The following is a 24,999-nucleotide window of genomic DNA, read 5'->3' as shown; positions in this document are numbered from 1 at the left end:
TGGTGCCGTGGTTGCCGAGAAAGACGAGTTCTCCTTTTACATGTGTTTAGATAGGAGCCCCCGAGCTAAAGCTTCCTCTTACTTCCTCTTAAACCCATAAGCAAAATGACTATCACCCGTTGCGGCTCGGCCTCCTCCTTATAGAATTTGTCGAGGGAACAAATACATTGATAATAACTTTATTGTCATTGAAAAATATGCTGCAAACGAATTATTGTACGCTACCGCCGCCAAGAGAAGTCAAATAGGTATTTTTTCATAAAAGAATATACTCGTATGTCTCAAGAAGTGCGCTTGAAATAACTTATGTCAATGCTTCCATGTTTTATATCTGTTTAATACGTGAAGAAAATATCACACGAACTCTTGAACTATACCAGTTTGAAACCAGCAAAGCAGTCTATGCCGCTGGTATGAAAAATGTAGAGGCTAGATGACAACAAGTGTAACAAGTGTAACAAGTGGATGACAAATATTTTAATAAGACTTTGTTAGCCTCCTTGCCTTTTTTTTCATTTGCATCTATCTCTCTCTCTCTTTCTCTGTTATTCAAGAACCCCGTTTACATTTTTGTACATATGCAACAACCAGGGAAAAATCTCAATGACGCTGTCGTTTGTTGGAATGCCTTGCGCAGGAGCAGCTGTCATCGGTCGTGTATTGTGATCAATTGCACTAAAATTATAGTCGCAACATAGAGCACATATAAGAAGCAGGATTTCTGCAAAATATGCGAGGGCGAGTTAAATTAAAGTGAGCTAATGCGAATATATGACTAATGGCCTACTTTATTTAAAAATTGTATCCTTGAGCAAGTCAATTTGATGTGGTTACTTGTTTGCCTAGTAAAGGACGTGTGTATCTCACAGGCGTACCTGTGAGATACACGTTATTTCATTTCTCTCTTGCAGGTTTAAGCGTCTTTAAGGCGAATGGCGGGCGTTTGTACATTTGTATTAGTAAAGGCACCCCCCCCCCCCCCGTTTGCATAGAAAAGTTACCTTGGATTGCCCCCCCCCCCTGCGGAAAAAAATCGTGGGTACGTGCCTGTGCCATGCATTTATGCCTTAGGAATAGATGCCTTTCTTTCTCTTTTTTATTTCGTTGTACTTATTTTGAATGCCGCTCGGTGACCGCGCATGCATTGCGGCCCGCAGCGTCGACCTTTATGCTACTATGTTATTGTATGTTCCCTTTGCAGAACAAATATTTTTCTTGCTCTTTAAGCAGTCTGTATCTCTCGTGTGTATATTTGCGCATACATTTTTTCATCAGTAGGTCTTGCGAATCATCGTCATCATCAGCCTATTTTACGTCCACTGCAAGACGAAGGCCTCTCTTTGCGATCTCCAATTACTCCTGTCCTGCGCCAACCGATTCTAATAAGCGCCTGAAAATTTTTAATTTCATCACTCCACCTAGTCTTCTGCCGTCCTCGACTGCACTTCCCTTCTCTTGGCACCCATTCTGTAACCCTAGTGGCCCACTGGTTATCTAACCTACACATTAGATGACTTTCGCAGCTGCATTTCTTTCCTTTAATGCCAGTTAGAATATCGGCTATCCCTGTTTGCTCTCTGATCCGCATCGCTCGCTTTGTCTCTTAACGTTACGCCCAACATTCTTCGTTCCATCGCTCTTTGCGCGGACCTTAGCTTGTTTTCGAGCTTCTTTGTCAGGCTCGAAGTTTCTGCCCTATATGTCAGCACCAGTAGAATGCATTGATTGTACACCTTTCTTTTTAATGATAATGGTAAGCTTTGAGTCAGAATCTGACAATGTCTTCTGAATGTGCTCCAACCCATTTTTATTGTGTAAATTGCCATCTCATGATCAGGCTCCCCTGTGAGTAATTCACATAAATAATCACACTCCTTCACAGGCTCTAGAAGCTGACTGACAATCCTGAACTCTTGTTCCCTTGGACCATTGTGTTTTGCATAGTAATCTTCAACCCTACTCTTACACTCTCTCTGTTCAGGTCCTCAATCATTTGTTGTAACTCGTCCCCAGTGTTGCTGAACCGGACAATGTCATCTGCAAATCTAAGGTTGCTGACATATTCGCCGTTGGTCCTTACTTCTGAGCCTTCCCAGTGTAATAGCTTGAGTACTCTTTCCAAGCATGCGGTGAATAGTAGTGGAGAGACTGGGTCTCCTTGTGTTTGCCGTTTCTTTGCAGGTATCTTCCTACTTTTCTTGTGGAGAATTAAGGTAGCTGTGGAATCTCTGTAGGTATTTTCGAAGATATTTACGTAGGTTTCCTGTACTCCTTGCTTACGTGTTGCCTCTATGATTGCTGGTACCTAGACTGAATCAAATGCCTTTTCGTAATCTATGAAAGCCATATAGAGAGGCTGATTGGACTCTGCGGATTTCTCGATTATCTGATTGATGGCATGGATAGGATTCATTCTCGAGTATCCCTTCCCGAAACCTGCTTGTTTCCTTGGTTGCTTAAAGTCCAGTGTTGCTTTTATTCTGTTGGAGATTATCTTGGTGAATATTTTATACAATATTGGAAGTAAGCTAATGGGCCTGTAATTTTCAACTCTTTAACGTGTCCCCTTTTGTGGATTAGTATAATGTTGGCTTTCTTCCAGTTCTCTGGGACCCTTGAAGTCGATAGGCAGTTCGAATAAAGGGCCGCTAGTTTTTCAAGCATTATTTCTTCACCATCTTTGATTAAATCGATTGGTAGTCCATCTTCTGCCTCTTTTTCCCATTTCATGTTTTACAAGACCCTTCTAACATAATCGCTAGTTATAGAAGGAGCCTCGCTAACCTGTTCATTACTATTTTGAATGGGGGTATCATGGCTACTTTGGGTACTGTAAAGGTCAGTATAGAATTCTTCCACCGCTTTTATATTACCCTGCCTATCTTTCAGTGCATACATCTTGGTTTGTCCGATGGCTAGTTTCTCTCTGATTTCAGGCTGCATCCATTTTTTACTGCTTTCTCAGTCTTTCTCACATTACAATTTCGAATATCCCTTATTTTCTCGTTGTTGATTAGTTTTGACAGTTCCGCGAATTTTATCTGATCTCATGAATTAGACACTTTCATTTTTTGTCGTTCTTTTATTAGGTCCTTTGTTACTTGGGAGAGCTTACCTACTGGTTGCCATGGGGCCTTACCCCCCACTTCAATTGCTGCTTCTGAAATCAGCCTAGTTATGGTTTCATTCATTGCCTCTGTGTCATCTTCATCTCTCTGTTTCAAGGCTGAAAATTTGTTTGAAAGTGCCAACCTGAATTGGTCTGCTTTTACGCTTACTGCGTCTAGGTTGACCTGTTTCTTCTTGATCAATCTTACCCTTTGTCTCTTCAAATTGAGGTGAATGCTTGCGAAACGCAGAAGGAAAAAAATATGTATGTATAAGCTTCCTGCTTGCCGCTTCAAACAAATAAAACGTATCGGCTCCATCCAGCGCTCTGTACTCAGATTTACGAGAAGTATTCTTACAGAAAAAAACAAACTCCAGTGTAACATTCCATTCATGTTTCCGTCTTCTTCTCGTAACAGTACGCGGAGTAATTGGTACGGGTTCTTTTATTGCAGTGGGCTCTCGGGCGCTGAAAACAGTTTTATTTCGCTATTGCTAATCTTTGGCCCGTAAGCCGTTTGAAATTTTTTGTCCAGTCCATGCTTAACAACAACAAAAGAAAACTCGGTGCCCTTCCACTTTGTGAAGAAGGATGACCAGTGAAGCTGCGTGTCATAATCATCATCAGTTTGGTTACGCCCACTGCAAGACCAAAGCCTGTCCCGCACTTCTCCAACTATCCCGGTCATGTACTAATTGGGGCCATGCTGTCCCTGCAAACTTCTTAATCTCACCCGCCCACCTAACTCTCTGCCGCCCCCTGCTACGCTTCCCTTCCCTTGGAATCCAGTCCGTAACCCTAAATGACCATCGGTTATCTTCCCTCCTCATTACATGTCCTACCCATGCCCATTTATTTTTCTTGATTTCAACTAAGATGTCATTAACTCGTGTTTGTTCCCCTTACCAATCTGCTCTTTTCTTATCCCTTAACGTTACGCCGTTCATTCTCCTTTCCGTATCTCGTTGCGTCATCCTCAATTTAAGTAGGACCTTTTTCGTAAGCCTCCAAGTTTCTGCCTCGTACGTGAGTACTGGTAAGACACAGCTGTTATACACTTTTCTCGTGAGAGATAATTGCAACATGCTGTTCACGATCTGAGAATGCCTGCCAAACCCACCCAGCCCATTCTTACTCTGATTATTTCAGTCTCATGATCCGAATCCACGGACGCTACTTGCTTGATTAGATGTATTCCCTTACCACTTCCAGTGCCTCGCCACCTATCGTAAACTGCTGTTCTTTTCCGAGACTGTTAAACATTACTTTAGTTTAGTGGAGATTAATTTTTAGGCCCACCCTTCTGCTTTGCCTCTCCAGGTCAGTGAGCATGCATTGCAGTTTGTCCTCTGAGTTACTAAGCAAGGCAATATCATCGGTGAGTCGCAAGTTACTAAGGTATTCTCCATTAACTGTTATCTCCAATCCGTCAAAATCCAGGTCTCTGAATACCTCCTGTAAACACGCTGTGAATAGCATCGGAGAGATCGTATCTCCCTGCCTGACGCCTTCCTTTATTGAGATTTTGTTGATTTCTTTATGACGGACTACGGTGGCTGTGGAGCCGCTATAGATATCTTTTATAGCTATAGAATGCTATAGATAGCATTCTCCTTAAAGTAAGTTTAAGATCGTCGACCATGCATAGAATGGAGCATGTGTGTCAATATTTAATTGCGCCGTCCGCTTTTATATCACAGGTTTCCTACACTCTTAGGCAAGGTTAGACCCTTTGGCTTGCCCCTTCTGCCACACAACAATAATCGTTATCTGCCTTGATGCGTTTCATATACGCTGAATGTGCACGCAAGTTAGAATTCACTGACCGTGGGGGATTTGTGGTTATATCCAACGCATCACGAACACTGTACTGTTTTAGCCGTGGCGCAAGATGGCTGGCACACGATATCCCTTGGATAGTCTGCGTTCCTGCCCGCTGGACGGATCGCCCTTCTCCGGTGCTGTGCTGTTCCGCGATGTGTGCGCGCGCGGTGGGGCAACTCCGAGTGAAGAAGTAGAGCGCTCGCTCCCCTTCTCATTGCACTGTGGCTGCCTCTCCTCTTTGAAACAAAACGGTGTGCTCTTTTCTCAGCGTGCGTAATACATTGCCATGTTCGAGGCCAGCCTCATAAAGTTGAAGCAGGAGCTTACACGCTGCGTTTTGTTCGCTATTGCCGGAAGAGTTGAACGGGCATTCTACTCTCTCTGGGAAGGGCAGCGTGAGATGATTTCACTCTTTCCTTGCTGACAGAGGGAACAATGGATTTCAGTGCACTCGACATTTTTCGAGAGTAAAAGAATGCTTTGAAGAGTAAATCGGCCCCTTTACTCCTGCCATACCCTCCCTAGTTTTTAGAGTGTACGCCAACGGCACTACTTCTGCAGTGACATTGTGTCGTTTGTTTACTGCTCTAAGACAGAATGAGAATTAAAAAACAACAACATTGGAGCCTTCTTAACTGCACTTTTAAAGGGGATGCGACAGCATTTCCATATCATCTTCAATCAGCTCAAACTTAATATAAAGGGGTGCATGGAATAAAGTCGATTAATGCGTATTAACGGCTAGACTGAGGTGTATTACTGAGATGAGTGGGTGAGCTAATGTGAATTAGTGGGATTGCTGTTTATTATTTTGGATAAAAGGAAACAGTGCCGCTTAAGGCGAAATATTGGATCAGACCAAGCTAAATACTTCTGGGGTCCTTGGCGTTTGCAAACTTTGCAGCGCTGTCCCTCTCGACCAGTTAGAAGATATTGTCGCGCACAAAAAAGCCGGTAAGTCCTTATGTGACGACAACCTAAATGCTGTAAAGTGTGTTTAGCACGCATTGCGCCGTTATGTTGATTCTAGTGTAAGATTGACATCTCGCACTGAAGGTATTAAATAATTGCCTAATGCATACTGTCACGTAGTTGTGACGGTGAAGAAGGCAGGAAAACTGCAATTCACGAAACTAGCGTTTTTTCGGCGAACTTGTGCCCTCAAAAGCAGGCTACACTCGAAGAACGATAGCGGCTAACACAGTCAGAGATCGTCAAAAATCGTATCAGTGGGTCAAGCACATCAGAGTTTGTACCTGAGCTATATATATATCGAATATTCCAGAAAAATCGCTTGTGCACGCGTGTCTTCCAGAAAATTCTACGCAATTCGCGTCGCACATGCAGTGAGATTACACAAGCTTGGGTGACAACAGATAGCAGCAATAACGGTCGACACCATTCGAGAAAATTCCGATAAATGCGGGCGCGTCCCGCGCTGAGCGACATCATTTTTTAGACGGTGAGAAGAGATCACCCGAAAGACATATACAATCACATGTGGCAATGCCCCCCCCTCTCAAAAAGCATCGTCCCGATGCTACAAATATAACAGGAGGGCGAAAAAAACAGCAGGACACTTACTAAACAGTAACAAAGCAAAAAAAAAGAAACAGTCGAAAGTAATACAGTTCAAAAATTAAGTCCAAAGTTCAGCTATGCAAAGTGCCAAAGCTGGTTAGCACTGGTAGAACGACTTTCGCACAACATGGACTACTTCAGGTCGTGAGCGAGCGAAGCTGTGATAGCGAAATGCTGCCTGGCACGACCTCATAGTTGAGTGCGCCAATGCGTCGGATGATCTTGTAGGGTCTGAAATAGCGACGTAAAAGCTTCTCGCTAAGTCCTCGTCGACGAATTGGTGTCCAAACCCAAACACAGTCACCGGGCTGGTGCTCGGCGTAGCGTCGTAGAACGTTGTATGTATGTATGTATGTATGTATGTATGTATGTATGTATGTATGTATGTATGTATGTATGTATGTATGTATGTATGTATGTATGTATGTATGTATGTATGTATGTATGTATGTATGTATGTATGTATGTATGTATGTATGTATGTATGTATGTATGTATGTATGCATGCATGCATGCATGCACGCACGCATGCATGTATGTATGTATGTATGTATGTATGTATGTATGTATGTATGTATGTATGTATGTATGTATGTATGTATGTATGTATGTATGTATGTATGTATGTATGTATGTATGTATGTATGTATGTATGTATGTATGTATGTATTCGTGCACCTCACATCTTACCCGCCAACATTCAAATCGAGAGCATCGGGCTGTTATGTTGAAAGAGCGGGGTTCAAAGCCATAGCGCCAAGGGGAGGTTGAAGACAGAAGCAATATGCAACATTCAGCGCTTGCTGTGCGTACTGTGTCCGTCCCTGTGTCGTTCAGTGGTACTCTTGCAACCTTTCGACCAGAAACCAAATTGCCCAAAGTAAATCTCTGCACACATTTATTCCAAGTTTTGTTTATCTAAACGAAAAAGCCGTTTTTGAGACGTTCAGTGAGTTTGGGTTTGCGTTTCGTGTAATTACATATTCATCGGGCAGCACTGCGTGACATGCGAGACGGCATGAATACGACGTGGTTAGTGCGCTTTTGCTTGGCTACAGCTCACTAACCAATGCACTCATAAGTCCACTGTAGCGGGGTAGAGAAAACGTACGTACGAGTCGTAAGTGGTCACGCGTTGCAGGAAGGGTCCGATCTTAGAACTGTGCGTCAAAATCGCTCGCTTGCCTTCGCATGATTTATCCGCATGGCGCTTTCGTAAGGCAAAGCGCCCGTCTAAACAAACATAAAGACTAAGCAAATGGTTTGCTTTTCACACCGTTACAAGATCGCAGGCGGTGTTGTCGCGCCCCTTGCAGTGTTTTGGTTTGGCGCCTGCCTCTGCAGTGTTTAAGGTGGCACCACCGTATCCGAGAAACAGAACATTCAATTTCGCACCGCACTACAGTTATGTCGCTACACCTCAGGTTTAGGACAGGCCAGAGCAAGACAATACACCGTCCCCCGTGTAAGCCATGAGCCGGCAGGATGAATGCGGAAAAAGTGGGACATATCGCGCCTTAATTGACAACTCTTCCTACACAAATAGTTTTCATGCCTTTCGTAATACTGGACGTCCTCCCTATGAAATATTCATGCTGGTGCGTCTATACATTTAGCAGCCTCAGATCTATGGGATTGCGAGGCCGAAAAGCCACGAGGTACAAGATTTTTCATCGTGAATGACTTGCTTAGGTAAGCTATGTGCATGCTGTGCCGAAACTTCCGCTGGTTCGGAGCCTCTTTCAGGACGCATGTGTGTGTTACCTGACTCTTGAGAATATAAGTTTGTTCTCTTTTTACATTTTTTTATTTTACAAGAACACAATAAAAATAAAGCATCCGGGTGCAGCTCACTAAAGCGTGAAGCTACTTATAGGAAGCCGTGTAACGAGAGTTTATATCAACCTACAGGAAAATGTTAAATAATTCTTTTTTGCTTACGTGATTGGAATAGCGGGTTCAGACATACTCATACGCGGGCAAAGGAAAGGGCATGATAATGGGAATCACGCTTTAGTTTAGCTCATGGTAACATTTCCTTTATTTTATGTCATTCGCAGGTGGTGTCACGGCTTACAACAGTGTCCGCAGTGCTGTACTACAGCCATCATCCCATGGCAATTAGGATCCTACTAATTCAAAATTTTCTTTTCAAATACCACTTTAACAAAGACCTCATAACGGCATGTGAAAACCAGGCCGTGTTCCATGACGTGGGAACCCTCGTTCACTTGCAAGAAATATTCACGTCATTTACATCCCGAACAATTTATGAGGACTGTGTCCCACTCCTTCTCTTAATATTTGGACCGGACGATGACAAAATTATCCATTATGCAATAGCTTTCTTTTTCATCGTGGCCTTCATTAATGGCCTCCATTGGAGGTATTTCATCGTTCACCACTCCTTCCCCCACGCAAGCATGGTGAGTGTGGACGCAGTAAACATCTCTCTTATATTTTTATTGAATTAGTGCACGTTTGTAAACAGAAAAATATTTCGCTGTCAGTGCAAAGTGGAGGACACTTCATTTCTCACAGTGATTTGTGACCGGTTTTAATTTATTTCGTACACACAGCGCCTTGGTTAGAAAATGTGAGCGGAAGTACCGGGCAACGGAAGTGCTTCCAGAGTTATTGCATAGGGCAACTTCGGTATAACTTGACATTCTAGAAAAAAATACACCGCTTTGTATTTAAAGTTTATAGCTTTTGTTGGGACTTGCACTGCTAATGCGAAAGGCGTATGCTTTCGCGTATCTGAGCTGTGAATTGCTGCCTCTCGAGAACAATAAACATATACTATCATATAACCTTGGACACCCACGTACGTCTCACAGACGCATGAGTTCTAGATACCGCATTAGCAACATACAATGCACGCATACGTACCGCCACGTGAATCCCTCAAATGACACTGGCGGCAGTAAGTTGCAAGTGACATAATTTCTGTATTCTACAAGGAGGTAGCTCACCTGGTCACTGATGCAAAGGGCATGACCAAAATGCATTACACAGACCATCTGGTTTTTCCTCTCAAGGCCACACAGGGGCGTCTTTGTCAGCAGGCGTTTGGTGTGTTGCGACACCACGGACCAGAGCACATGAAGATACGACCCTCCCACGTGTAGCCGTGTGGTGCTTAGCCATGTCCGGAGAAAGGGGCATCCTGGTAGCTGAGTCAGTGCTCAGTGCTTGCACCTTTATGGCCTCTCGTCGGAGGCAACTCAGCCCGTCGGCCTCTGCTTCATGTAGACGGCACCCCCAGACTGACCTAGCAGGGGGAAATCGGTAGTTGCCTTTCCCTATCCTCCTCTCTGATCTTCATCTTTCTCTTTCACTTCCAATCTTTCCTCTGTCCTCTTGCCTTCCTCTTACTCCCGACTTCCCAAGCCGCAAGGGTTAACAATGTGTAGTCTATAGAAACAAGGGTACCTTATAATACCCTTGGTCGGGTATTAATACGGGTTAGAAATCTGGATGCTTACGAAAAGGATTCTACTTAAATTGAGGACGACGCAACGAGCTATGGAAAGAAGAATGATGGATGTAACGTTAAGTGGAGAAGAAGAGAGCAGATTGGCTGAGGAAACACGCGCGAGTTAATGACATCTTAGTAAAAATCAAGAAAAAGAAATCGGTATGGGCAGGGCATGTAATGAGGAGGGAAGATAACCGATGCTTATTAAGGGTTACGGACTGGATTCCAAAAGAAGGGAAGCGAAGCAGGGGCGACAGAAAGTGGGCGGAGGGGATTAAGAAGGTTGCAAGGACAACATGGCCACGTTTAGCACATGTCGGGGGTAGTTGGAGAAGTATGGGAGAGGCCTTTGCCCTGCAGTGGGCGTAGCCTGGCTGATTAAGACGATGATGACCTTATAACAGATTATATTAGCTACGTTTTTATTACTTTGGTTTACCTTACGGCATCAAAAGGAACTGTTACACATAATTGTCAAGCTTTGTCTCATGCATAAGGTCCGAAAACGAGTTGTGATGAGGGCCAGAGATTTACTTGTTTAAGACTGGCGGCCAATTACAATGGAGACCCACATGGCTCAGATGACGTCGATGAGCCTATTGTAGACCAGGGCATGTCCCTATAGCAAGTGCTGCCGGTCGGCTTCCTGTGCTGGTGCAGGAAAGTATACGAGCATGTAGAGGAGGCGTCGATATATCCCCAGTGCAAGCGGATGGATGGTGTGACAGCCACACTCACGCGAACTGTTTGGAGCGATACAACTTCTTGACGGGTGAGGCCACCCGGGAGGTCGGAACCATACGCAGGTATGAGAGCTCGCGTGGTGCACCGAAGAATTCCTTTCTGAATGTCCAGTGAGGAAGCATGAGCATAGGGAATGGGTGTATGACTGTCAAGGATGGTCATGGGGCGTCGATGCCGCGTTATGAGCGGTAACACTTGATCTACGAATATAGCGGACTGGAACCGGACTGGATAAGTCGTCAAACAGCGGTGAAAATTTATTGTTACACCAACACAATGATCGACCCAATGGAGTGAGCGCACCACTTGTGTTGAATCAGTGTAGAGTCACGTTTCTTACTTTGGCGATTGGTAACAGAGCAGTCAGGACACTGCGCAGTGCAACTAGCTCCGCCAGCACCGAGGTTTATCCAGCCCGTAAGAACACCTCTCATGTACATCTGGATAGAAAAAGCACACTAAGGTGGTATGAAGAATTGCCAAACTCGTCCTTGCAACCACATAGGTACTTGTGTTTAGTTTCTTTAACTCCGAACAGGAACGCCCAGGCGCGGTGTTGCTCATCGAGGTTGAATTTCGATTAGTCGCCGGCCGAATGCAACCAAATGTCTCGTCGTTAGTCACTTGGCAGTGGTCACACGGGGCTAGTGGCCGTAAGGATTAATCCACCAACGGGAAGACGGGCCCATGTAATTCGCCAATGCAGGTGCTGCGGGAATATTACTGTGTTGTATCGCCCGCGCTTCAGGTCTTTTATGAATTAGCTCATCAAGTGTGTTCACCTGACCTTCTGCCTGAAGTATCGGGATAGGTGTGAGCCTTGGAAGGCCTGTAATCGCACGCATGGCGTAGTGGTCGAGAGAGAGATAAAATGTTGGAGTCCTAATGGAGTCCGCGGGTGGCGGGAGTAGGGAGACCCACTTCCAATACCCCACTCCTCCGATGGGGGCCAGTCCTTGTTTTCTCGCGGCGTCTTGGGCCATCAGGACGGCCCAGAGCTGCTCTTCTGTGTTCAAGTTGAGCAGTAGTCTTTCACTGCTCGGCCGTAGTTATGATTCACGTAGTGTTAAGCGCAAACAATGAAACATTCCTTTCCTTCGACCATTTCCTAACATTACGTGAGGCCTCCTTGCAGCGAAGGATCGATGGAGGAAGCAAGCGTACTGTGAAAGCTGCCTTTGTCCGTCCTCACTTAAAGAACGGCTGCCGCATACCTGGGTTCGCGAGGATATCTTCAAAGCTTTACGCGAACACCACTATTCTATAAAAAGATGTTGAGTCATCACATAATTTTTAGTTGAAATGCTATTATATTGACGCGTGAACGCTGTCTTGTAGTTTGGTTTACTAAACGCAAAAAAGTACAACAGTATAGCGCAAAACTAGATGGCTCCAGCAACGCTGGCACGCCTGCTTCATGCAACGCATAGCAGCGCCTAGGAACGCCACTCATGCCGTCGTGCGGCTGATATGAACATGCCTGGCAAGATGTACCGTGCCCGCGCTTCTCCACAGGCCGGTGACAGCGCGCATGCGCAAACATACGTCACGTGGCTCAGCAGTGAGATGAAGCGCTCGTTCAGGGCCAGGAGCTGTGTAAGGACGCATGAAGGTAGCTTCGGACCTGCCTTACGCTGAGGAAGCACCAAGCAAGCCTTCACTGAGGGCCCCTCAGTAAGGAAGCTTTCAGAGTTGCATAAGGTGACCGCACCGGAATGAAGGCTCCCTTACTGAGGTGAGGAAGATTTCATTGTTTGACCCTTAGTGCTCATGGGTATTGGTGGGTGTGGCTTTGGGGCACGCTCAGATAATGTGTTCGATGTCAGCGCGGACCTAGAACGCTTTGCATAGCGAAGAGTATGCATCGAGGCAGATGCGCTAGTACACAAGGGGTTTGGGAAAGTTCGCGTCTGAAGCAGTCACCAAGTGGTGGATTGAGATTTATTCAGTTTCTTGCGTGCAAGGGGTAGCGTAACCGCTGTCTGCGCTACTGGAGGAAGGTTCGCCTGAACGTGACCATTCGGTCCCGCGTGTAAGCGCGATGCAGAACAGAGGGCTCGTCCGGATCCAAAGAAGCAGGAAGATGATGCACCTAGTGTGCGAGATCTCGGGCGGCGTCGTGGGCTGCTTCGTTTCCAGCCAGACCCGAGTGATCAGGGGCCCAGATGATTTGGACGCGGCGTTGCCTTGAAGGGGGAGTGCCGGAGAGTATCTCGTGAGCTTTGGGTGCTAGCAGTCCTCTTGTGTTGTTGTGAATGGCCGTTTTGGAATCGCCGATGACGCAGTGTGCATTAGTAGAGTACGAGGCCAAAGCGATGGCCGTTTCCTCTTCATCTTCAAGTTGAGTAGTGAGTATTGATGCGGTCGCGGCGTGGCGGTACTGCGAGCCTGGGACTACCGCGACCGCCATGGCGTTCTGGTGTGGTATTCCGCTATGTCCACGAAGAATACATCTGCAGCATGGTCGTAGCGTTTTTGTAGCTGTTTAGCTGTCTGCACGTCGCTCTTGAATGTGTTCTTGGTGAATGTTGCGAGGTATGGGTGGTATAACTTGCTGAGTACGAATGTTAGGAGGGTCGGGTACTTTTAGTCCAAACTGGGTGGAACAGGGTATGCCCAGAGTGCGTAGAATGAGCTTGCCGGTGGTCAAATTGACGAGTAGATCGTATTGGGTAATACGCTGGGCTTCATCAAGCTCGTATATGGTGGTGTAAATGCAGATAACGTTCAGTTTCTTGTTAAAGGTGGAAATGGGAAGATGTAGAGCTTGGTTAGAGACCCTCTTATCATGGTAATGAGTTTGAGCTTGTCAGTCACACTCAGGTGAAGAAACGGGGCGACAGAGGTGATTCTGCTCAGGGCATAGGTGGTTACCAGGCGTATCAGGCTGCTTTCTTTCATGCTGTGATGTCGATTTGCTATGCGTACATTGAGGCAAATGCAGGCGGTACTCCTAGCAGGGTCACGGTAAAGAGAAAATAGGACAGAACCGGTCCATGCAGCGTGCTTTTTCTTACGAGGTGAATAGTTAACAACTGCTACCCTCCGATGGTGATGGAGGCCGCGCGCCCTGTAAGGAAATTCTTGACGCAGTTATATGTTCGGTGTCCATGGTAGATTTGTGCAGATTGGTTCGGTATGGCCTCATGCGTCACGTTATCAATGGCAGTGGTCAAGTCTAGGTCGAAGTTGCTCTGGTATCCAGCCTGGACTTTTTATCGCCAACAACGTTGCTTAGGCTGAATGATGATATCTTGAGTAGAAAGCTTAGTATTGCGGAGGCCAATCATGAAATTGGGGAAGAAATCGTTGTCGTTCATATGTTTGTGTAAGCGTGCGAGGCTGACGTGTTCGAGGACCCTTCCGGCACTTGAAGTAAGGGAGATGGGGCGGAGGTTTTATAGTAGGATGTGCTTCCTGGGTGTGCAACCAAAACAATTTTGGCTTCTTTACATGGTGAGGGGTGGTTTCCATGTTGCCAGTAGGCAGTAAAATAAGCCGTGAGTGCTTGAGCATTTTATTAGCAATTCCATCAGACCCCGGGGCTGAGTAGGGGCAGAGTGCGAGGATGGCGGCACGTACTACTGCTGCTTGTATGGGCGCTTGTAGGTCGTCACCAGCGGTGTCAGTGTACGCTGGAGCGGGTGTAATATGTTGTGGTCCTACGTAACAGTCTCTCAGCTCTTCAAGAAGCTGTGCGCCCGTGTCCGGAAGGATGTGACTAATCTTTTGCAAGTTGTGCTTTTGTGTGTTCTTGCTGTCGGTCACATTGAGGCGGCAACGGAGGATATTCCACGTTTTGGACAGGTTTGGTTGCCGGTCCATGCTGTCGCATGTGTTGTGCCAATTTCGACGGGTAAGTTGGGCATAGTGTTTGAAATGTAGGTTGAGCGCGCTGATGTGTTTTCTGAGCGTTCGGTTGAACTTATTGTGCCTTTATCAGTGTTGCAGACTGGCGAGGGCTTCCCTCATATGCAGTAACTTGCTATGTGCCTCCTGCACATTGCTTTCCTCTGGCACCAATTTAGTGGCTTCGCTTGCGTCTTGCAGCAAGGATGCGATACACTCTGCTAAAAGGGGTTGTGTACCGTACTGAGACGTGAGGAACCTGGCCTGCCGGAAAGCGTCCCAATTCGTGATGCGGAGTTGATGGTTCGGGCTTTCGCGGGCCCGCTCGAACTGTCGTTTGGGTCATACAGTGGTTGTTACCCAAGTTCTCTTGTATGTCGATCCAGCCTGCCTGTGGTATTCGTTTTGCTAATATCAGGTCCGGAGTAGTGTATTTACTAATACTGTTTCCCATACGAGCTGGAGAAGGTGGATCTGTGACAAGATTTCGCCCTGTTCAGTTCATCAAGCCATCGTTGTCTCCCCTTTCAGCGGTCCACTAGGTATCCACATCCCTCCGCAAGGGCGCTTACGCCCCCTACAGTGAGCAGGGGGACCCCTCTGCCTACCTAAGTGCATTTAGAAACGCGACACACAGACAAAAGAAGTAAGTGCAAAAAGGACACAGCGCAAAAAAAGACAAGGACACATGACAGCGACACGCACACAGCGCTGACTTGCAACAGTTTATTCATGAAACCACGAATGAATAAATGTATAGGGTGCTGCTATAGAGAAAGAAATTCAACAAGAGGGGACACTCGGCGAAATCTGGCAACAGGAAACATGCCACGCCTAGTGACAACCCCATCCGTTAGTTGGCGTGAACATCGGAAAAAAAAGAATGTGAAATGAACTTACAGACACCGTTTTTTTTATTCTTTCCCGCTGAAAGAAAAGTTTTGCATATAAATGAGCTTACACTTCACGGCTTGTTTTTCTTGCGTCACTAGCAACAAGCTAGTGGCACGCGAGACGCACCATATGCATGCGTCATTCGTCAGACATGCCACCGACGCGAGCGAGGCCGGCTGCGCATGTAAAGCTCGCCTGCTCGGCGACCCAGCTAAAGTGAGCGGGCAGTGGTCGTGCTATCGACCGGGCCGCTCTCCACTACGTGAGGTCACGCGGCTATTTGCCCGGCAGAGCGCTGTATCCACCGTATTGTCTATTTCCTCGGTAGAGCTATATGTTGGAGGTAATCTGTAGCAAGTGCATAACTTCGGCTTGCGGAGGTGGCCCAGCGCTTGACTAGGCACTGTCCTGACGCATGTTTTGTGTTGCAGGTGGGGAAATCTAACGTTTTGGGAACATATTCTAGTATTGGAGCTCCTTGACTACAGTAGCTATTAATAAGGACGTCTCATCGCCACCTATTTTCATTTCTGTGCACCAGTGAACACTTTTCTCCTTACTATATTGGTTTCCCTAAACAAAAGATGCAAGCTTCAGGCAGCTTCAGGACAAAAATTACGCAATGGATGAAAACTTTACCACAACACTGCGCTATTTAAAGCTGATATGAAAGCTCAATATTAGGGACATATATTAACAACTCAATGTAGTGCTTCCCGGTTACATACAAATAATACTCAGGTAACAACCCAATGCAGTAGTTACACTTGTCACAATCGTCCTCCCCATCAGTGCGTGTGCGATTGTTGCTCAGCTCTCTTATATCAGTGTACAGACGGAAGATATTGGGAGGAAAGGCAGACAATCACAACTCCGCGTCTCCTTACTTCGCGCCCGTATATCTTGCTTTGTAGGTTTGCACTGCTTTGTACGTGAACACTGCCGGGAGGTAAAGTCAGGAAGTTCGACGGGCCGCAGACCGCCCAGCGTCAGAAGCGAGGTATCTCGCTAGCGGCTCTCGGTCGGCTCAACGCACGTTGAGATAGCCGCACGCCATAGCCTTTACAAGACGACGGCCTTTTCGACGCGCGTTGACGCTTTGCATACGCGCTTCAGGGCGCTCGACAGACGCAGAACAATCTGGTATGAGTCGACCAATTTCCTGGCTTAACCATAGAATACTATACCGAGCATGATGTAAGCTCTACACCCAAGTTTTTACTTCGGGTCCTGGCTAGAAGCGTCCGAAGGTGGCCTCTCTTGGTTTCTCCCCGATTAAGTAGTGCTTGGAAGGGACTGTTTTGTGAATGTGCTGCCGTCTGTACTGGAGTTCTGCGAGATAGTCGTCCAGTGTGTCATAGTGCCGCTTGGTTTGCCTAAAAGCTACCGTCCATAAGATGGGCTCCATGGCATATAGCGCATATAAAGGCCTTTTGTTCCTGCCTTCGTGGATGGCAGTGATATAGACGAATCATGCAAATGGGTAGTCATTGGTTCCAGTCATGGTAATCTTTGTCTACGGAGAATGATAGAATCCTAGCCAACCGTTTGTTTAGGCGTTTTACGGGTCTTTAAGATTCCGAATGGTACACCCTCTTCGGAACCCCTTCACAGACAAAAACTATGTACACACTTTTTTATAAATTTTTCAGTGAAGCTGGACGTCTGTAAGGAGATTTTTGCGGCCAGTAACGCAAAATTTCACAATTGGGAAGTGTTCTTGCTGTTGTGCCTTCCTCGTGTTCTAGCAACGCAAACGTCTCTGCGAGTCGCCAGGTCGTCGGAAAAAACTAGGCACTCACCCAGGCACGTACCCAGGATTTTTTTTCGGGGGGGGCCCACCGCCTCCATCATCATCATCATCATCATCACTTCACCACCACCACCACCATCATCATCATCATCATCATCATCAGCCTGTTTTATGTCCACTGCAGGACGAAGGCCTCTCCCTGCGATCTCCAATTACCCCTGTCCTGCGCCAACCGATTCCAACTAGCACCCGGGAATTTCCTAATTTCATCGCTCCACCTAGTGTTTTGTCGTCCTCTATTGCGTTTCCCTTTTCTTGGTACCCATTCTGTAACCCTAATAGTCCAACGGTTATCTAACCGGCGCATTACATGACCTGCCCAGCTAATTTTTTCCTCTTCATGTCAATTAGAATGTCGTCTATACCCGTTCGCTCTCTGATCCAAACCACTCTCTTTCCCTCTTACGTTATGCCTAGCAATCTTCGTTCAATCGCTCTCTGCGTGGTCCTTAACTTGCTCTCAAGTCTCTGCCCCATATGCACTGGCAAAATGCACTGGGAAATGCACTGGCAAATGCATTGGCATTGGACATATTGCAGTGACAAAATGCACTGATTGCACACCTTACTTTTCAATAATAATGGTAAGCTTCCAGTCAGGAGCTGGCAATGTCTGCCGTATGCGATCCAACCTATCTTTATTCTTCTGTGAATTTCCTTCTCATGATCAGGGTTCCCTGTGATTAATTGACCTAGGTAAACGTACTCCTTCCCAGTCTCTAGTGGCCGACTGGCGATCCTGATCTCTTGTTCCTTTGCCCGGCTAGTTATCATTATCTTCATCTTCTGCATAATAATATTCAACCCCACTCTTACACTCTCTCTGTTAAGGTCCCCAATCATTTGTTGTAACTCGTCTGCATTGTTGTTGAATAGAACAATGTCATCGGCAAACCGAAGGTTGCTGAGATATTTGCCGTCGATCTTTACTCTTAAGCCTTCCCAGTTTAATAGCTTGAATTCTTCTAAGCATGCAGAAAATAGCTTTGAAGAAATTGTGTCTCCCTGTCTGACCCCTTTCTCTATAGGTATCTCCCTGCTTTTCTTGTGTAGAATTAAGGTAGCTGTAGAACCTTTGTAGATATTCTTACGCGAAGGATGAGTCAGTAAGACGAGAAACTATTTACAGATTACATTTACAACAACGGTTGCAGCGCTGACCGGTTATATTCACAGCGTGAGCCCAGTTCGTTCTTCCTCCTATTTTCTGGAGTGATGGCGCCTACGCGCCTCGTTCAAACAAACAAATACCTCACGCATGTAGCAATTTTTTCCAAGCTTCTTACGTAAGCGTTCTGTACTCCTTGATTACGTAGTGCCTCTACGATTGCTGGTATCTCTACTGAATCAAATGCCTTTTCGTAATCTATATAAGCCACATAGAGAGGCTTATTGTACTCTGCAGATTTTGCGATAACCTGATTGATGGCATGGATGTGATCCACTGTAAAGTATATCTTCGTCAAACCAGCCTGTTCCATTGGTTGACAAAATCCAGTGTTAACCTTATTCTGTTGGAGATTATTTTGGTAAATATTTTATATAATACTGGGAGCAAGCTAATGGTCCCATAATTGTTCAATTCTTTAACTTCTCCTTTTTTTGTGGATTAGTATAATGTCTGCATTCTTCCAGTTTTCTGGGACCCTTGCAGTGGATAGACACTTCGTATAAAGAGCCGCCAGTTTTCCAAGCATTATGTCTCCTCCATCTTTGATTAAGTCGACTGTTATTCCACCTTATCCTCCCGCTCTTCATCGTTTCATGTCTTGCAGGGCCCTTCTGACCTCATCGCTAGTTATAGGAGAGTTTCTGTATTCTGTTCATTACTGTTTCTAAGTGAACTATCGTGGCTCCTCTGGGTACTGTATACAGGTCAGCTTAGACTTTTTCCGCTGCTTTTACTATATCTTCGAGATTGCTGATGATATCCTTCTTATCTTTTAGTGCATACATCATGGTTTGTCCTATGCCAGGTTTCTTTTTTACTGATTTCAGGCTGCGTTCATTTTTTACGGCTTCTTCAGTCTTTCTCATGTTATAGTTTCGAATATCAGTTATTTTCGCCTGTTCATCAGTTTTGACAGTTCCGCGAAGTGCGGAACGCTATGCGGCCGCCAATCCCATACAACCGCGTAGAGCGCAGGACTCTGAGATTCTAGACGTACTGCGCTCGCTGCGAAAGGTTAGAAAAACACCCACATAAGCACAGCAGAGAAGTAGCTACGTGAGGCGGTTCGACCGATAACTGTACAAGCGTCATCCAAAACAAGTAATTGTTCTCCACTTCCGGTGGCGTTTTCTCTACGTCCTTTTTAAATAAAAAGATGTTGATCCATAAATATTCTCATAAACAACGGTTAAGTTTTTTATTATTCGCTTTTGCTTGCAGTTTGGTTGTTGCCTTGGCTCTCTCCCTTAGTAGATCGCTTAATTTCTCAACTCCTTGCTGTTTTTGTTTCCAGTTGCCAATTTTGCACGAAAAGTGCTATACAGTTAGGGAAAAACAGACGAGGTAACGGCCGACAGTCATTTTGCTTATGGGTTTAAGGGTTATTGCAGGGCTTCATGATGGAAGCTCTTTTACATCATTTTATTTCCCACCTTATCTAACCCATATCACGTGTATATGGTTCCGGGCATCTGCCAGCGTCGCGGCGAGCCGTAACTCAAGGAAACAATGAAGCAAAGGGATAAGTTAAACGCAATTGGCGTTTTCTCCGGCCGCAACTCGTTCCATGAGAGTACAGACCAGCTGAGTAACAGCTGCATCCCTCTCCTGGTCCCAGGATCAGCCTAAACAAAGAAGGTTGAACTAACAAAAGCAACAGCTATGCGCGTAACGGTTGAATAGATGGTGACAACTGAACGCATCTCGAGTTAATCGCGCGGGAGCGGAATCTATGAGAAAACTGTCCTTCACGTTACAAGAGATGCCGATAACTACCGCCATCTAAAAGGAGTGAAAAAGGCAGCCTAATGCTGACCGATGAACAGCTGCGTAGTCTCAACATTGATCTGGCGGCGCTTTAGAAATGTGTTAGGAGTGGTGGCGTGGGTGGGGAGGGGGGGGGGGTATGCCACTTGATTTCGGGGGGGGGGGGCCCGGGCCCCCCCGGGCCCCCCCCTGGGTACGTGCCTGCACTCACCCTTTCCCGACGGTGAGCATGGTAGCAGCTCTGCGATGCCCATTTCGGTTGTCTGATAACTCCTGTGAACATCGGGAGAAAGAGTCAGCAGGACCACCTTTCTCTATTTGAGACCTATCTGAGTACATTACTTTATGTCGGGAAACAGATAATCACTTTGCCATTGCTCCGATCGAACGCCAGAAGTACTTTTTTTCGCCCTGAGTGGGGTGTATGAGCACTCCTAAATGTTCGGCTCACGGCGAGTCGTTCTGCACCCTCAGAAACTACCCCATAAATATGTAGGGTGGCAATATTTTGACCCGCAACTTTACCATTTCCTTTTTTTTGTGTTCAGGCGTCTGTGCAACTTACATAACATTCAGCCTATGGCCTTTATGCTTAGTGTTCACAACCTGTGATGGCGAACTGGAGTGCTTAATTTTCGCCTTCTTGTTTGTGGTTATGAGGCTCATCGGATGACAGCGTCAAGCAGCTTATGTCACGCAATAAGAGCAGCTAAGTGCGTCATTGTACTGTTCCTGATTTCGCGGGCGTTCACGACATCAAAAATGTTGTCCCCTAATTCTATTTCTAGCGCATATGCCTTGAACTTGAGTCTTACACGTGCATGAGCCACTTATGCGGCTGTGAGTAGGTTATTTAAGAGTTGGCAGCCGTATCAGTACAACTTCAAGTGCCGCACGACTGAAACGACTGTCAAGCGCTCCTGTTTTGATCACTGCGCTCTATTTCTACTCGAGAGCATTAAACTGACGCCTGCTGTAGGCTACCGAGCTTTCACATTCCTGATCGCATTTTTACGATGGGATGTTTCGACGTGTTAGTTACCAAAATAAATCGCTCGGTGAAGCCACGAAAGCGTTAGAGCAGGGCTACGACAATTTTAATTTAATGCTCGCCAGACAAATTCTCAGCGTCTGAAACGCAAAAATGTTCATTTCCTAGTGGGTCGATTAAGAGGGTGTGCTCGACACTCTGCTTCAAGGTTTCAAATGGTCAACTTGCCATTATTACCTCGACGACGTGCTTGTGTTTTCTCCTACATTTGAGACGCACCTTGAGTGGGTCACAGCTATCCTTGACGTCTTCCGCAAGGCTTGCCTCCGATTAAACTTGTCTAAGTGCCAGTTCGGGCGCCGACAGACTAAAGTGCTAGGCCATATCTAGTCGATGCTTTCAGAGTGCAACACGACCCGAGCAAGGCTCGAGCAGTAACGGCTTTTCCTGTACCTCAGTCTGTCAAAGACGTCCTGAATTTTGTGGGGCTCTTTTCTTATTTCCGACGGTTCATGAAAGATTTCGCGGCAATTGCTCGACCACTCACTGAACTTCTGAAAAACGACGTGCCTTTCACGTGGGTTTCCCCTCAGGCTGCCGCATTTTCACGCCTCATCACGACTCTCACCAATCCACCAGTCTTCGCCCACTTTGACCCGTCCGCACCGACAGAGGTCCGAACCGATGCCAGTGGTTATGGGATCGGCGCCGTGTTATCGGAACGCCAACACGGACACGACCACGTTATAGCCTACGCTAGCCGGCTCCTGGCAACTGCAGAGCGCAACTATTCGATTACCAAGCGCGAATGTCTTGCTCTCGTCTGGGCTGCTTCAAAGTTCCACCCGTAGTTATATGGCAAGTCCTTCTCAGTAATCACAGACTATCATACGTTCTGTTGGCTTTCGTCGCTCAAGAATTCTACTGGCCGGCTTGGTCGTTGCGCCCTCCGACTACAAAAATATCCTTACACAATGACTTACAAGTTGGAATGCCAACACTAAGACGCTGCTATCCTCTCTCGCTACCCAGTCGAGGACGCGACCTCTACGTCTTATGCTGACACCGACGCCTATGTTCTCTCTGTTTTTCCACTGCTCCATGTCACCATTGAGCAGTGCCGTGACCCGTCCTTCCGTATCATCACTGACCGCCTGGAATCGTCACTTGCCGACAGTTCCCTTCGCTTATTCACACTTCAAGATGGCGTACTCTATCACCACAGCGCTTACCCCGACGGCCCTGCATTACTCCTTGTGATCCCTAAACACCTTCGCTCGGCTATTCTCTACGATCTTCACGACCTCCCCACTATCGGTCACCTGGGTGTGTCACGTACTTATGACCGGATCCGCCGACGCTTCTTTTAGACAGGGCTTGCCCGCTCCATTCCAAGATACGTAGCTGTGTGTGAGAAATGCCAGCGACGCAAGACACCATCGACGCTTCCTGCTGGGTACGTTCACCTACTCGACATTGCCACGGAACCATTCTTCCGGGTTGGTTTGGACTTACTTGGCCTTTTTTCTCTTTTTACCTCCGGGAACAGGTCGATCGCTGTGGCCACGAATTACGCCACGTGCTATGCCATCACCCGAGCGCTTCCTACAAGCTTAGCCACAGGTGTCGCCGATTTTCTTCTATGCGACGTGATTTTATTACATGGAGCTCCGCGACAACTTCTCACAGACCCTAGCCGGACACTCCTATCAAAAGTTATCGCCGACATCCTGCAGTCCTGTGCCACGAGGCACAAGCTATCCACGTCATACCATCTGCAAACAAATGGCTTCACGGAGCGTCTCAATCGCACTCTCACAAACATGCTTGCGAAATATGTTTCTTCAGTCCATATTGACTGGGACCTCGCTCTATTGTTTCTCTCATTTGCTTATAATTCTTCGCGCTACGACACCACCGTTTATTTCACATTTTTCCTTCTGTTCGGCCGAGAACCAGCACTGGCCTTCGACACAAACCTTCCTGTTCACGCGGCACCGACCAGTGAATATGCACTTGACGCCATCACCCGCTGTGCCCACGCAACGGAAATTGCCTTCTGAATTCCCAAGAGAGTCAAAGGCGTTTGTACGACCGGCGACACCGAGACGTGCACGTCCCGCCTGGTTCTTTGGTGCTTCTATGGTATATGTCGTGTCTGGTCGGCCTATCAGAAAAACTGTTGTCTCCTTACACACGCCCATACCGAGTGCTTCGTGCCGCGACTCCCGTCACCTACGAGACTGCCCCTGACGCCCCATCTGCTTCGCAGTCCAGTGATGTCGTGCATGTTACACCACTGAAGCAGTATCACTCTCCCATTGATGACATTTAGACGCTCCAGGACGTCCCTTCTGCCGCCGGGGGATTATGCTACACGCGTGTGATATTTGATTGTTTGAACGAGGCGCATGGGCGCCGTCACTCTAGAAATAAGCAGAAAGAACGAACTGGGCTCGCGGTGTAAATCTAACCGGTCAGCGTTGCAACAGCTGCTGCAAATATAACCTGTAAATAGTTGCTCGTCTTACTGACTGGTCCTTCACTTAACAGTATATATGCTAGACAGTTGACACAAACATTGTCATAAAAACTTTGGTTTCTAAGCTTCGCGTTGCATCTATCTTGCCGAGGACAAAATGCTCTTCTGCAGCATATCGAGACGGCCATGAGGCGCAGCACAAAGTTTTCACTCGTACTGAGCAACTGCCTTTACTCAAATGAGTATAACGCAGACAACAATATTTTTAATCCGAAACCTCCTAACAGTCAGCAGGCAGGAAAATATCCTTCGGCTGACTTTGTTCGCAGACTTGCAACCCTGCATGGAAATCGTCCCTCTAGGATGAATAAATTTAAATTTGTTCTACTACATGGAAGAGCTAAGATTCTGACCGATCCAGGTTACTCACGGGAAGCATGCAACAAAGATTAAAAGCGCTTCCATAGGAGCCAATCCGGAAAATGGAACCAACCATGCCTTTGATGCAGAAGGCCTTGAAATGCCTAAATGATTGCCTCAGAAACGTTATGGCAGGTTGCCTAGCTGCTGCATAAAAGTGATTTTTACTTCCTTTCTAGCCGGTACTTATAGAAGACGCCATGGTTGTTTTTGGCACAGAGGTGCGTCTGGTTTCAAATGGTCACAATGTAACAGAGTACAATCAGCTTTTTCACATTAGTATAACTCCAAAAAGCGGTGTGGTACCGGTTTCGTAAGCAAGCACGAAACACCACTCGTTAGCAATACATTTACCTCTGCCTAGCGGCTCAACAATATTGTTGAGCTACTGTACCTGCCTAATTAGTTCTTTTAGAATTGGTTTGATATTTGATTTGGTATCCAGTTGACCATTTTGAAAATACAATAATGCAACACGAAATTCCAATGTCAACGTTTGCGTATCTCGACAAATAAAGGGCTAACTGGACTTGCACTTATACGCCCTGCATGCCAATACGCCAAAGTGACGCATCACACCAAGCTCCCTACTCAGCCTTTCCTGGTACCCGCCTGACTCTTCGACCACGTGCACATCGTCATGTAGGACCACCTCATTTGTCGCGCGGTTGTGGTTACCTGCTAACAATCGTGGGCCGCTTAAGGCCTTGGCCTGAGGCCACGACCATGCCGGTCATCACTGGCAAATTTGCTGCCCAAGCCTTTGCGTGCGCCTTGCTCTTGCATTTTATTTCGGCAATCACTGGACTATCACGACAGATTGGAGGCGGCAGTTTCACTCCGCTTATTTGCGTCCCTCGCCCGTCTTCTCGG

General features: G+C 46.5%; 1 long non-coding RNA gene across 2 annotated transcripts in view; it reads left to right on the top strand.

The window, feature by feature from the left end:
• Positions 1 to 24,999, top strand: part of LOC135913291 (uncharacterized) — a 107,555-nt gene that overhangs the window by 30,090 nt on the left and 52,466 nt on the right. For both annotated transcript variants that reach the window (XR_010567953.1, XR_010567954.1), the window contains one exon: positions 8,575 to 8,940. This is a non-coding gene — a long non-coding RNA (uncharacterized lncRNA). The remainder of the gene's footprint in view (positions 1 to 8,574; positions 8,941 to 24,999) is intronic.

The sequence above is a fragment of the Dermacentor albipictus genome, chromosome 6 (assembly GCF_038994185.2).
Source record: "Dermacentor albipictus isolate Rhodes 1998 colony chromosome 6, USDA_Dalb.pri_finalv2, whole genome shotgun sequence".
Classification (NCBI taxonomy): Eukaryota; Metazoa; Arthropoda; class Arachnida; order Ixodida; family Ixodidae; genus Dermacentor; species Dermacentor albipictus.
The sequence above is the reverse complement of the archived record's forward strand: the minus strand, read 5'-3'. Positions and strand labels throughout refer to the sequence as shown.